Below are 14698 nucleotides of genomic sequence, written 5' to 3'. Positions count from 1 at the left end.
AGCATAAGTAGAGTAAGGGAAAAAGACATGATGTTCCTGCCTTGAAAGAGCTCTTAATAGGACAGTTCCCCATCTTGATAGAGCTTCTGCTGTGACAGGGTTCCATTTTGGACCATCCCTGCTTTTGTACTGCTCCAACTTTTACGTGGCCCTTGGTTTTTGCACTGTTCCTGCTTTTGGACAGTTTGCCCCACTTTTGCACCATTCTGTGGAAATTTGCAAGCTTGGCAAGTCCTGGGATCCATTTGAGAGAGCTGCTGGTGGCATCCAGACCCGGCTACTCTTGGACTATATGGCAGCCAATATCCTGGCTGCCATTACGAGATGGGGAGACCCTAGCAGTTTGGCTCTCCCCTGCCACCTCTGAGGCAGCATCGCTTCCACGAATCCCTGCCTTGCGGAAGCCCTGTCTTGAGACACTTCTGAGTTTGGAGGCTTTTCCACCCACCTTGGACTTCTGCCATGTGGATCCACTGTTGCATATTGCTTTCAGTGTCAGAAGGCAGCCGAGATGCAGAGGAATCCAGTAGATCATCTCCAATTTCTAATCCCACCTCCATGAGTAAAGCCTGTTGTTCCCTCAGATTCTCTGCTCAGCCTGATTGACAGTGGGGTAAAACTCTATTTGTAGCTTAGCCTTTTCCATTTCCTGACTTCCTAAATCTCTAAATTTGCCCATAACATCCTTTGAAGAATTCCCAATCAAACGGAGCCTGTAAATAAAACTAAACTAATTCTGTATATAGTTTGGGGTGGGGTTTTCAGGAAAATAAAATATATTCTATTTTTATAATTCCTGACTCAGCCACATTAATTTCCTGCCTCCATGACAATGAGTAATAATTGGCACTGATTTATTTACTGGTTTAATGAAATTTAATTTCATCTGTGAATAATGTCATTAGCTTCCCTCAAGCTGGCATATAAGTAGACAAAGCAGACAACAAGCAGACAAGGAAATTCCCAATAACAGAACCTTATCACTTAATCTTATAACAAGGCTGATTTCATCCTGTCACCTAAACACAGAAATACAAGAAAGCTATCAAGACTTTATTTTGCTAAAGACATTGTAAAACTTAGTGTGTTCTCCATGAGGCTTGCAGTCTTTAGGCCAGATCTTTATCTGTATATAGATTTTTTTTCTACTTAGCAGTCTCTTCAACACCAATTTCTGTAGTTAGCAGAATGTTTAGAAGTAAACATTTCTCAGCATAGTGTTTATCTCCAAGTAGCTAACTGGAAAAAGCCAAAGGAAAGACAGCATTTCCAGTAGTAGCCAAAATTAAAGCAGCTCTAGCAAAATAGCATAAAGTGACATTGTAATGACTGCAAATGTGCCTCATTCATACGGACAGCCCAAGGGATGGAAATGCACACACATATACACACAGACACACACACACACAAAAAGGCAAAGGATGTAAGTAAATAGAGTAATGAATAGCAGGAGATAGGATGTGCATAGTCAGATGCCAAATTTAGCACAGCCTAAAATTAAAGATAAAACAGTTTAATTAGACAGGATTATAGCACCCAAGGCCTTATAGTATGACCCCCTGCTTTCTTTTATTCCCCACTAGGACTTGATGATTGCTCTAATTAGATGTACCTGTAGCATTGTCTCCCAGCTGGCAAAGTCAGTGAGTTCCCTTCAAAAGTACTTTATTGCATGGGCTATTTTACAGCTGTTTGAAGGGTCATGTTTTCTGATTTGCTCTAGAGGAAGCATAAAGAGCAAAATACGAATTATGTCACCCTTCCTCTGATGTAAACTGGACAAAGAATGATGACACCTTAAGCTTTGTTAAATACAAGAGTCAGGGTTGGTCTGTCATTCAAAACTGACTTCTCCCACAGCAAAGCTTTGCAGTGTCTCTGTAACAATGAAAAGGGAGGCAGTCTACTCTAGGTCTTCAGCATACAAACATAAATGATTCAAACTACGGCTATCAAAACTACCCCTCTCCCCCTCCTTGCCCTCAACTTATCCTGGTAGTCTGTATCAGTCCTGAGATCACAGACTGTCAGATTTCTTCAAGAACTTCAAAATCCCTTCTTATTATGAAAGAGAATTTCAGTTGGTTATCTACCTTTTATCCTTTAACATAAAGGTTTTCTTGCCTCTGCAATATTTCCATCTCTTAAATTCCTGGGTGAAAACTGGGAAGTAGTGAGAAATCAAAGGTCTTCATTGGCTTTTATGCTGAAAACTTGTATGGCCTGACATCACTGTTTCAGATTTAAAGTCTCAGTTTGGTGCTGTTTTTACTAAGGTTGTAAATGTTGTTTTGCAAAACAACAGATACAAGAATTAATAAATTAAAACTTTGTTATAAAATCGAAATGAAGAAACATCCACCACAATTAATATGCCTACCATAAGAACACCCTTCTGTTTTTTCATATAACCTCTCCTGTCTTTTCACTTTCCTTTGTCAGTTCCTTTCACTTGTGCTTTAAAACTGGCTTCCATCTTCTCAGCTCCAGGACCTATTTAGTCCCTTCTAATCAGCTCACTCCTGGTACAGGGAATTTTTGTCATCCTGTCTCAAATCATCTTCTCTTGAGACACAGCTCCAGGACCTTTATTTCTTCCTCAACTGAGTTGTTTCTATTACCTGTCTGAGTTGGGGCCTCGTATCCATGCTATCCATTACCCTGGAGCTGAGAACTGTATATATTCTGGGAGGCAGAGAGACAGGGAGATTATGTCTTTGCGCTAGCCTGTAAGTGATATTCTTCATTCACTGCTCACGCAGTGCTGGGCACCTGATGGACAGCCCGAGTGAATTAAAAACTCTTAAGTTAAGAGTGATCTTTTCATATAGCCACAATTTTTTACAGGACCACTGAATTTGCTTCCATTAAATAAGTACTACTGATATCTTTGTGGAAAAGAACTAATGATTTTGTATCTATTTCTACTAGCTACAAAGTAAAACTTCTATTAGCCTCACAAAGTAAAACACATGCCACAGGATAGAACATTATGTGTTTATCATGAAGGATATACTGACATCACTATCTGAATTTCAGTTTCCACCCCCAAAGAGATCTGATTCAAATAAAGAAATAAGTTATTTATTTAGATGTGACAACTGTATCTGACAGGCCACATCTTAACCTAAGTTAAATCTCTGTACAGCTTGCTTTTGCAGCTTTCAACAGGGAAAGGAAATGTTATTTTGTGCCTACAAGAATATTTTTTTAATGTGGACAAAACCAAATTACTACTTTGCATAATTTCATAAATCCTGAAAATCAAAATCCCAAACCCACCACAGTTGAACCTGTGCTACCTGGGTAGAAGCTACCTGTGTGCAGCAAAAACATAGGTATTGTGATCCTGTTTTCAAAGAGAGAATGCCTTCAGCATCATAGCAACTCTCAGTTCACAGAAGCCACTAGCAAAACAGACAAGCAGCAATATTAGATATAGTTTCAGGAACATAGCACGGCAGTCCCAACATGAGCATTATAGAATCATAGAATCATAGAATCAACCAGGTTGGAAGAGACCTCCAAGATCATCCAGTCCAACCTATCCCCCAGCCCTAGCCAGTCAACTAGACCATGGCACTAAGTGCCTCATCCAGTCTTTTCTTGAAGACCCCCAGGGACGGTGCCTCCACCACCTCCCTGGGCAGCCCATTCCAATGGGAAATCACTCTCTCTGTGAAGAACTTCTTCCTAATATCCAGCCTATACCTACCCTGGCAGAACTTGAGACTGTGTCCCCTTGTTCTATTGCTGGTTGCCTGGGAGAAGAGGCCACCCCCCACCTGGCTACAATGCCCCTTCAGGTAGTTGTAGACAGTAATAAGATCACCCCTGAGCCTCCTCTTCTCCAGGATAAACAGGCCCAGCTCCCTCAACCTCTCCTCATAGGATTTGTGCTCCAGGCCCCTCACCAGCTTTGTTGCCCTTCTCTGGACATGTTCCAGCACCTCAACATCCTTCTTGAATTGAGGACCCCAGAACTGGACACAGTACTCAAGGTGTGGCCTGACCAGTGCTGAGTACAGGGGAAGAATAACCTCCCTTGTCCTACTGACCACACTGTTCCTGATGCAGGCCAGGATGCCATTGGCTCTCTTGGCCACCTGGGCACACTGCTGGCTCATCTTCAGCCTACTATCTATCAGTACCCCCAGGTCTCTTTTCTCCTGGCTGCTCTCCAGCCACTCAGTCCCCAGCCTGTAGTGCTGCTTGGGGTTGTTGCGGCCAAAGTGCAGAACACTGCACTTGGCCTTGTTAAATCTCATCCCATTGGCCTCTGCTTGTATTTTTTCCCAGCATTTTGGGCTGGAAAAGTACAGCATATGTTTTCAAATCTCAGATGTACTTACTGATAGATAGTGAAGTATTTAGAGGTCAGCTGACTTACCACAATCTTTCCTAACGGAGTCATTTGAGTCTTGTGTATTTGTTATCAACTCAGTTGTGCCTAAGTTCACGTTGTGCATCCTCCAGAAACAGAACTGCTTGTGTTCCCTGAAGTGAAGCTGTGTTACTGAAAGTAACACAGAAGGAAGCACCCTGACTTGCTGATACCTCATCACTGATTCTGACTATTACTAACCATTAACCTTTTGTAATCTCATCACCACATAGGTGACATTTTACACACATACCAAAGATCAAAATGCTGGTTTCTTTGTTTTGTAAAGCAAGTTTAGCTCACCCTAACTTCCCAGATGGAGACACTAAAAAAATTTTTACTGCATTGGATGTACAAGCTTTAAAACATCACATAGCTCAGAAATGTTTTAAGTGCCATCAGTGGGAACATTCTCAGATGCAGATCACCTCAGATTATCATCATGCAAATACTTAGGCTCAACATAAAATAACACTGCAAGGGTCAAATTTCCTTTGTCTCCCACTACAGTATAGCTAATGCTGCTTGTTTGGGTGGCAGTTCTGTGGACCCAGGACACTCATCAGTCTCAGAACACAGAAAACATCAGGCTTATCTTTCTACACTACATTTCTATGACTGGTCAAAGCATAAATCAGTGTCCAGAGCCTTATCATGGTAAAGACTGTGTAAATATGAAGAGAAAAGATTGCTTCTCAACCAAAGCAGAAAATGTTTACAGAGGATGCTAATATACTCCTGCAGATCTTTCTGTGAAGGTGACAAAAGCTATGCTGGATAAGTATTACCTTTATGTAGCACTTGCATGTCTAATTTACTTCCTGCAAGTGCTATTTCCAACATAATTAATTTAAAATCAGCTCTTTGGAATGTTCTATTTTCTGGAAGAAGTCTGAATTTTCTTGTGTACAAATCATATCTTGGGTTCAAACACTCAATCTAATTTTTTTCACTAAACAGCAAATCAAATTTACCTAAGTTAACTTCAGTGATGAACAGCACACATCACGGAAGATAGCAACAATAGAGAGGATGGAAAATGAATAGCTGTATTAATGGCAACAGGAAATAATTAGGGAACCCACACAAAGGAGCTATGAAAGAAAATTTAAAAAGACTAAAAATAAGTCTTTTGCTGTGAAATAACTATGAGAAGAAAGCAATTATACAACTCTCCATATGGTTTTGATTCATTCTGTCCCCAGGGACACTCTGTGCCTATTGCAAAGTAAAAAGAGTTTCAAAAGAGAAACACACACAGAAGTAGGCAATTGGTCCCTGGTTTTCAAGACAATTCCCCTTGGTTTCAATGTGAAGCAGATCTTTGGGTATGAAGACCTCATCAGCTCCTCCTTGTTCTTAGTAAAAAAGTAAGATTCTGGGATGTAGTCTAAACAAAGAAGAATACTAAGTACTGGAATTAGGTTAATGTTAATTTTACTTCAAAACTGCGAGATGTGAACCATGCAATTTCTGAGGCTCTGAAGCTCTACTGTTTTCTTTTCTCCCTTTCTGACTCCCTCTGGTATTCTCTGAACTTGCTGAATGCACACCAACAAAACCATGACATTTACAAAGCACTTCAAGCTGCTAGCACTTTATTTTTACATGCAGAAGAGAGTTACTGCCAGAATCATCTGTTTAAATAAATTTGGAGGCTAAAACAGTTTGCCAGCCTGTGAAAGAGTGTGTCAATGTCTCTTTCCGGCCTCCCCCGCCCCGAGATTTAATATTTGTGTTTTCAGAAACAATCCCAATGCCATTGATACATCCAAGAGAGTAGTCTCTGCTCATTGCCCTTTACTTCAATTACGTTTGTTCAAGATCCACAGAATCAGAAGAATAGCAGAAAGGCAGTGCTGCTGTACGGGGGAAGAGACAATCAATGTTGGTATCTGCTCCTGTTTATGCATCTAACTGGGAATGGTTGCTAGTGAAACATACAAGTTAGATTTGGAATCCAGGAACTCACCTTCTCTAATTGTGAGTCTGGTCTAGATAGAGATGAGATTTCAAACTTGCTAAAGGCTCTGGACATGTTCTCTGAAAGCCTATTGGGAAGTTTGCTCTTTTACACCATTGTTTTGTTTCCTAGATGCTATATCCTGGAGCACTTTCTCCCTAATCTCTTAATTTCCTCTGTGAGAGAAACTCTGTCTCCTTTTTGTACACTCTCCCTTGTTGCCCTTTAGATCTGACACTAAACTTTAGAATGGATTCAAACAATTTATTATTTTTTACCACTAGACTTTCAAAACTAACTCTCTGATGACCCTGAGGAGAGATAAATTCAATGTCATTACCTGTTTTGTCTGTCCCAAGTCAGATCCTGAAAGTTTAACTTGCAGCCACTATGCATTTAGCTAGATGAGTAACAACTGAGTTTTCATCAACAATATTAGCAAATATGGGCACTAAATGCTCTGTAAAGGTCATAGAACTACAGCAGCTGAATTGCATTTAGTCTCCAAATTACAAACTCTGCAATGTGCAAAATAAGGATAAACATAAAGATTACTGAGAGGCAATTTAACACACACTTGGAGATTCTCCAGCATTAAAGTTATAAAAATGTCTAAGAACTTGATTTATTAAGCAATTGCCCACGTGACTGCTTTTAAATAAACACAGGAGGAAAGGCCAGAGTAGCATATGTTTTAATCATCTTTATCTCCTCAGCATTGCTCTGTGTTTATTTCACACAAGGTAAACTAGATCACAACTCTGAAATTCAGTTTGAACAACAATCTAGATACATTTACTGTGGATGTAGACACCTGATGTCCTCACAAACACGAACTTTCCTAGTAGAATTAAATAGTGGGAAGAGGATTACAAAGGGCAAAGGCTGTCAATTTTCCCCAAGTAGGTGCCTAGCAATTCCTACAGCATGCCTTTGCTGTTCCTATCAGTACTGACAGATGGACTTCCTGCCTTTGCGTCTGTCCATAAGACATTCAGGAAGGAAGGGTTATATCTTTACATGTTTTCCACTTGGATGACTAATTTTTAGAGTACTGAGTCACACTGCCCTTTCACATACCCTCAACATTGGTATTGTTCTCCCTACTCCACTTTTCCCATGCCTTTTGTTAAAGGCACAAAGTTGTAGGCAGATTTTTCTAAAATATGGTTATTTCAAGTAAAATACTACAAATATCACTAATATTCAGGGCGAGAGTGGTGTTTGTTATGTTGACACCACTGTAAGCCTTGTTCACTACCCTCTATTTTATTTTCTTGAGAATTTCAATATACACAGTGAGTGAAATTAGCTGATAGTAGCATCAGGTTAATTTGATTCTCCTAAAATATTCTCGTACTGCTCAAAATATGAATTTGAACTAGCCTAGCAGACCACACTTTCTTTGGAGCTACTGTAGTGGAGAAGTGTTTTAAAAAAACAAAAGCTTTTTATCAAACTCTAGCTATTGATCACAGTTAACACATTCACCTTTAGGATGGCCTTCAAAGAAGCCTCTTAATGCTCAGAATACCTTAGCCCGAGATTCTGACAAAGCAAGATACGTTGCGTTAGGAGCCACAGAAGTATATTCATTGTCCTGCTGTTTTAAATTTACAGAAGAAAAGTCTCCCTTTTTGCAGCACTCATCGCTGGACTTCGAATCGAAACATGCACCACATCCTAAAGAAAACATACCAGTAGATGCTCCTTTCTGCTAGATAAAGAAGAAAAAAAAAATCTCTCCTGCTAAACTGAAAGTCTGTTACAAAGTACTCACCAAACTCCTAGCAACAGTTGCTGAAGAAGTAAGGAATTCCTGAATCAGTGGGGGATACGAATCTCTCCTACTAACTCCCGTCGAAAGGGTGCTGCGGTAAAGCTACAGAGGCAGAACTGCAGCCTGATCTTCTCAAAGCAGGCTGCTGCCTGCGGATGAATCAGCTGCTCGCTGCGCTGCTCTCTGTGGGGCGTGCGGGCTCGCCGGGCGGCAGCGGCAGGCGCGCTTCCGCTTGCAACTTCTCTGTCTGCCGGCACCTCAAAGCAGCTGCTCTCTTCTCACCACCACTGCTAAAATGAAATGCACCTTGGAAGAATGAGAGGCAGGCAGCAGGATTTTCTCCACATTGTATCCTGCAGGCTCACGGTGATGCCATATTAAGTAGATACGTCGTGGACTGTGAGTTTGGTTTGCCTGCCTGGCTTTAAACATTTGAAAGGTCGTGGCAGACTGGTGAACTTCCTGCTGATTGGAAAACGGCAAACATAATGCCCAGCTTCAGGAAGGGAAAAAAGGATAACCTCAGGAACTACAGACCAAGATCATGGAGCAGATCCTCCTGAAGGCTCTGCTAAGGCACATGGAAAACAAAGCAGAGGTGACTGGTGGTAACCAGCATGGCTTCACCAAGGGCAAATCATGCCTGGCAAATTTAGTGGGTTGTATGATGAAGTCACAGTAACAGTGAACAAGGGAAGGGCAACTGACATCATCTGCCTGGACCTTAGTAAGGCATTTGACTGTCCCACATGACATCCTAGTCACCAAACTGGAAAAAAATGGATTTAATGGGCAGAGCACTGCTGGATAAGGATTTGGCTGGATAGTCACACACAGAGAGTGGTGACCAACAGCACAATGTCCACATGGAGACCAGTGACCTCAAGGGTCAGTGCTGGGACCAGTGCTGTTTAACATCTTTGTCAGCGACATGGACAGAGGAATCAAGTGTACCCTCAGCAAGTTTGCAGATGACACCAAGCTGTATGGTACAGTTGACTTGCTAGAGTCCCATCCAGAGGGACCTGGACAGGCTGGAGAGATGGGCCCAGGCCAACCTCATGACATTCAACAAGGCCAAGTGTAAGGTCCTCGTCAGCTCAATCCTAAATACAAATCCAGGCTAGGTGGTGAATGGCTGAGAGCAGTCCTGATGACAAGGACCTGGGAGTCAGGGTTGATGAAAAGCTCAACATAAGCCAGTAGTGTGCAAGTGCAGCCCAGATAGCAACAGTGTGCTGGGCTATAGCAAGAGCAGCGTGGCCAGCAGGGCAAGGGAGGAGATTCTTCCCCTTTACTCTGCTTTTCTGAGCCCCCAGCTGGAGTACTGTGTACAGTTCTGGAGTCCTCAGGACAAGAAGGACATCAAACTGTTAGAGTGAGTCCAGAGGAGGGCCACAAATACGATCAGAGGGCTGCAACAGCTCTGCTATGAGGACAGGTTAAGAGAGTTGGGGCTCTTCAGCCTGGATAAGAGAAGGCTTCAAGGAGATCTTATAGTAGCCTCTCAGTATCTGAAGGAGACGTACAGGAAGGCTGGGGAGAGACTATTTGCAAGGTCTTGCAATGACAGAACAAAGGGTAATGGGTTTAAACTGAAATAGAGGAGATTCAAACTAGATTTTAGGAAAGGGTTCTTTCCAGTGAGGGTGGTGAGACACTGGCACAGGTTGCCCAGGGGGGTTGTGGATAATCCCTCTCTGCAGGTGTTCAAGGCCAGGTTGGATGAGGCCTTGAGCAACCTGTTCTAGTGGGAGCTGTCCCTGCCTATGGTGGGGTGTTGGAACTGGATGATCTTTGAGATCTCTTCCAATTTAAACCATTTTATGATTCCATAATACCCACTGCAGATCTGGGCTGCATTCATCACAGTACCTAGAGCTGTGCTACAAAAGCTATTCTGCCTTCAGCTAGAACATACCAACATTTACTAACCACACTAGTACGTGCTGAAACTAAAGTTTAAACCATCTTTAAAAGAAGAAGTGAAAAACAGAGATGGGGACTCCAGTGTGAATAGTAAAACCTTGTAACTTGTGGATGTAGAGCAACACGACTAGAACCCTAGCCCTTTACACAAAGAACAAGAAATTCCTCAATGATGAATTAAACAGCAAGAGACAGACGTAACAGCTGAAGAAGAGTAATTAAACACAGTAGCTGCAACTAACTGTAATTATTTGTGGGCAAAGACAAACAGGTAGGTTAAATCACTTTCATTGAAGAGTAATATTTATCTGTTCATCACTACTCTGCAACAGATTGGAAGTGTCTCAGTTAGTTAACAGGTTAATTGCCTCTGACCCAGACACAAGTGCTCCTGGCAGCTTCTTAGATCTCCTATCTGCTGTTCCTGATTATAAGAATGTCTGTAACAATTCTGAAGGTGAAGTCAGTAGTCAGCTGAGTATACTGACTACTAACTGGGTCAATAATCACATGTATTAACCCCCCTGAAACAGACTAAAGCACTCACAAAGCAGAGAGGCAGTTTAAATTATGGGGGTGGGGTTCTATCATACAGTTACTAATTACCAACTCCTGGCTCAGATAAAGTAAGGAGCAACACAACTTAGGAGAATTGGTAAAGTGGAAATGGTCAGTCATTTGTGTGACATGATGCCTCTGAAAAACACATTTTAGGAGCCCATGTGTTAAGAATCAGTATCAACCAGTGCTGTTCATAAATCCCTTTGAAGTTCAGAAAATGTAGTAAGCTTACTACACTACAGAAGCTTACTACAGCTGTAGTAAGAGCTGTACTAAAATGACACCACAATTTAAAGAAGTCTCAGGCTATCTATGTACAATGGAAACAAATCCAATGAGATTTCAAAGAAATTACAAACTACTTCATTTTGCATCATTTATCAGAGCAATATTCTCTCTTTCTATTCTGTTAATGTTGCTCCAGTTCTTACATGCAGTCTTCCTAATTTAGTTGTCAGGAGATTCTTCAGACTTTTTTGCATTGTAACTGTAACGTAAAGGCTTCAGTTGGAACTGCAATCAAACTTTGAAGATGGAAACAAAACGTTTTGAACTTTTAGTGGGATCAAAGAACTCCAGTCAGCTGTGACCTGCCTAGACAATCACACTGACCTCTGGATTGCTCTGAAACCTGCTGATAGTTTAAGACAGTTGTCAATAGCTAAAGGTCCACAGTGGAAAAAGTTCCTGCGATTCTAAATGTATTTTTTTTCCATCTTGGAAGAAGCTTTCAAGACAGGCAAGATGAAATTTGTGAGTTCTAAAGCTAGTCACTGAAAAGGTTATATTGGAGTCTAGAAATTTCTCAAAAAGTATAACTTCCAAATCATGAAACTCACTGACATTACTTCCTTATAAGTGATTGTCTAAGCTTTGGTGCTCTTCTGAGACACCAAGAATTCTTTCTCAGGGAAGTTTTTAACCTTTGACTATGTGTCATTATCATTATGTTCTCTCTCCATATTTATTTACAGCATGTACTATGTGACTGAAATACCAATACAAAGATTGCAATCCAGAAGACCACCATTTTACATGACTTTGGAAGGCAATCCACAGTTGTGCTGTGGCCAGTTATGCAGGGGTAGGACCTAACTATACACACTCATGAATCAGTGTAAGAAAAGACTGTTTCCAGTACAGATACCAAAAAGCTATCTAACAAATTCCACTTGGTTTTTGCCAGATCACACTGGCACGAAGCAGCAGTTTTCATGACCTGCATACCTCACTATGCATCAACAAATAGATGCATGCAAAAGAACAGCTTAAGTAAACTAAACCAGAGATGCCATTAAAAAAAGTCTATGTACAAATTCTTGGAATACTCAAAGGTAGTTTGATTCTGCAGAGTTCAAAGTTGAGATGATTAGCTTTTAACTTTCTCATAATGCATAGAACTCATACCCACAAATCAGGAGAGCAGGGAATAAAAAAAAAACCAAAACAAATCAACAGAAACAACAACAACAAAACAAACAACAAAAAAAAGAAAGAAAGAAAAGAAAACAAAGTGGGAGAAGCTTTATGTGAAAGGTCAGCATCATTATAAACCTGATGAATGAACAGACACAGCTTGAAAAGCAGGCTAGCTACTTCCTGACCACAAGTGAAATCCTTCAGCTGTAGATTCTGTCCTAGAGATCTTTCTGGTGATAGCTCCAGTTTTTCCAGCAGCAAAAGCAGTACACAATGTGCCATTCCAGAATATGTCTTAGCCTGGAGCTTTGCCTTGTCTACTGGTCTGCAGAAGGTTGGCTAAGATAACAACTCTAATAGGAAAAATCTTAGGCAAAAAATGCCTACAACACACAGGCCATAAGTGTCTCTCTTTCTCAAGTCACACCAATGACTTTGCACCAGAAACTCCGCACTCCCTGCTGCATCATCAGCCATGGTACTACCACAGCATACGTTCCTACTGCAATGTGGCAAGCTATTACTGGGTTTACACTGGGAGAATTGTTAGTGCCAGCAAGACTGCAGGAAAAAGGAATAAAGAGCAAATACCTAACCTAATAGCTTTAGAGGACTGGAGCAACATCACATGTGGAATGTCTGTCCTGAATTTAGACTAGAAATCATATTGATATCAAGCCCATTAGAGGGAAAGGCAGTAAATTTCAAATTTAGATTCTCCTGTATGATGCAGCTTTACTTGTACAAAGTGATGGGCTTTAGCAGAATACATTATACTCAACCATAGTGCATGGTGTTCAGAAATGAAAATGATGCACAAATGTCCAATCTTGTTTACTGCACCAGAACAGAGATAAAACAGCACAAAGCTATATGAGAAGTTTTGTGTATGTACAGATATTTGGGGTTTTTTTGAGTTACATCATCCCTGAATAAAAGGTGTAGTATATAAGACAGTCAGAGAAAACACAATAACATCTGCTTACACAAACTTCTTCAGGTAGTAACACAAATGCCTCTCAGTGATGGTGTGACATTGTTTGGTCTTTAACAATATAGATGTCTGTGATGTTTTGTGGCCCCCTAGTGATGCCACTTAATTTTTCCACTGCTCAGTTCTTTCAAGCTTTTCACAGCAGCAAGAGTTTCCTGTCTTCTGTTTTCAACAAAGTCATAATTTACTACTTCTACCTGATGCTGGAATTAGATGACAAAATAATGAGCATTTCTGAACACTCTGACAGAAACAGGTAGCAAGCTTGCAGGAAAAATACCACCAGTATAGTTGGCTTGCCCCAGTCAGCTTTAAATCAGAGCCAAGATGCAGCAGTCACTGTCACTATATAGAGCAAAAGCTCTCTAGGCCCTTTTCCTTAGTGTCACGGATGGGAAAGTTTGTTTGGGGGAGTTTGGGGAATGATATGTGAGGCCGATTTTATAAAGGTTTAAACTATTTATTACTATAAGCACTAGAAATCCCCTTCCCCACACTTATTTGTAGATATCCCATGTAGATTCTTGGTTCGTAGTTGTGAATTAAAATACAGAATGGTTAAAATGAAGAGAGTCCATGATTTTAAGAGAGGTCATTGAAGTCTTCAGAGATTATTCAGACTCTAAATAAAGTTTATCAGTTACTCACTGTCCAAATGCAGTTCAGAGAAGTCTCAAAGTATTACAAATTTTAAGGCGCGTTGTCCGAGGCTCCGCGGGTCCGGTCAAGCAGCACGTTGGCTCCCAAAGGCTGGCAAGAATCGGGCGCTGCCAAGTTTGGTGCCGTCTCAAGGTGGTTATTGCGATGCGAATGCCGCACGTGTGTGTGTGTGTGTGTGTGTGTGTGTGTGTAATCAGTGATCAGGGTAACGAGCAAAAGAGGAGTGCAAGTAGAACAGGGTAAAGAGCAAGGGCGAGGGGCAAGGGGCTCAGTTAAGGCAAATGCAGCATTTTTTATAGTGTTTTAGAAGAGGTGTGTTCAGCCAACTCAGGCAGACTTGCGTTAGCTTTACAGATTGGTACAAAGTTATAATCAACTCACACAATTGGATAATTCTTACCAAAAACAACTTATGGGACCACCCAGGGGTCAGCCCCCCAGCAGATGTTTGGTGGGCGTGAGAACCAAGGCCTTTATTTCAAAACATAGCCATGTTTATGTCTTTTGCTCCTCTGAGGGAGAGATTCTCCCAGGGACTGCATGTCTGCTGGTACAGCAGCTGCGTCAGTGCAAGCAGATAGAAATATTGTTTTGACTTTTTCGATAGAAGGTACCCATGTGAGCCACGACCCTGTGTACAAATGGGGCCTTTGCAAGAGCTCTGCTCCCTTCCATGACACTTCGTGCAGACACTAATCACCTTACGCACTGCAAGGCCGTTGAAGAATTTCTGAAAGCACTGAAAGCTGCTGTTTCTCACATACAATAAGCATGTCACAGCAAACACAGGAGCAGCAGTCAGCTACTTACCATGGACTCCACATTTACACTACTCGCAGTCAATTTTGTAGTTAGGTGTTACTTTACCTTACAATTGAAACATGTGCCTGCTTTTCCAAGTGAGGGCAACTACATGTTGACACCGTAGTTAAAAAAACCCACACAGCTTCTAAAAGAGAAACCTAAAAGTTCCTTTTAATAAGAATTTTGTAAATGATTCTATTACTG

General features: G+C 41.2%; 1 protein-coding gene across 4 annotated transcripts in view; it reads right to left on the bottom strand.

Moving 5' to 3' along the window:
- The window catches only part of TFPI (tissue factor pathway inhibitor), a 50833-nt gene extending 37135 nt beyond the window's left edge, over positions 1-13698 (bottom strand). The window contains exon 1 of one of the 4 annotated variants that reach the window (XM_064158153.1): positions 13679-13698. The gene's annotated coding sequence lies outside the window, so the exon portion shown is untranslated. Of the gene's footprint in view, positions 1-8127; positions 8508-13678 lie in introns of those variants that run through there. The other 3 variants (XM_064158167.1, XM_064158162.1, XM_064158146.1) reach the window with 3 other exon arrangements.
- Between the last annotated feature and the right edge of the window lie 1000 nt (positions 13699-14698).

The sequence above is a fragment of the Pogoniulus pusillus genome, chromosome 2 (genome assembly GCF_015220805.1).
Source record: "Pogoniulus pusillus isolate bPogPus1 chromosome 2, bPogPus1.pri, whole genome shotgun sequence".
Classification (NCBI taxonomy): Eukaryota; Metazoa; Chordata; class Aves; order Piciformes; family Lybiidae; genus Pogoniulus; species Pogoniulus pusillus.
The sequence above is the reverse complement of the archived record's forward strand: the minus strand, read 5'-3'. Positions and strand labels throughout refer to the sequence as shown.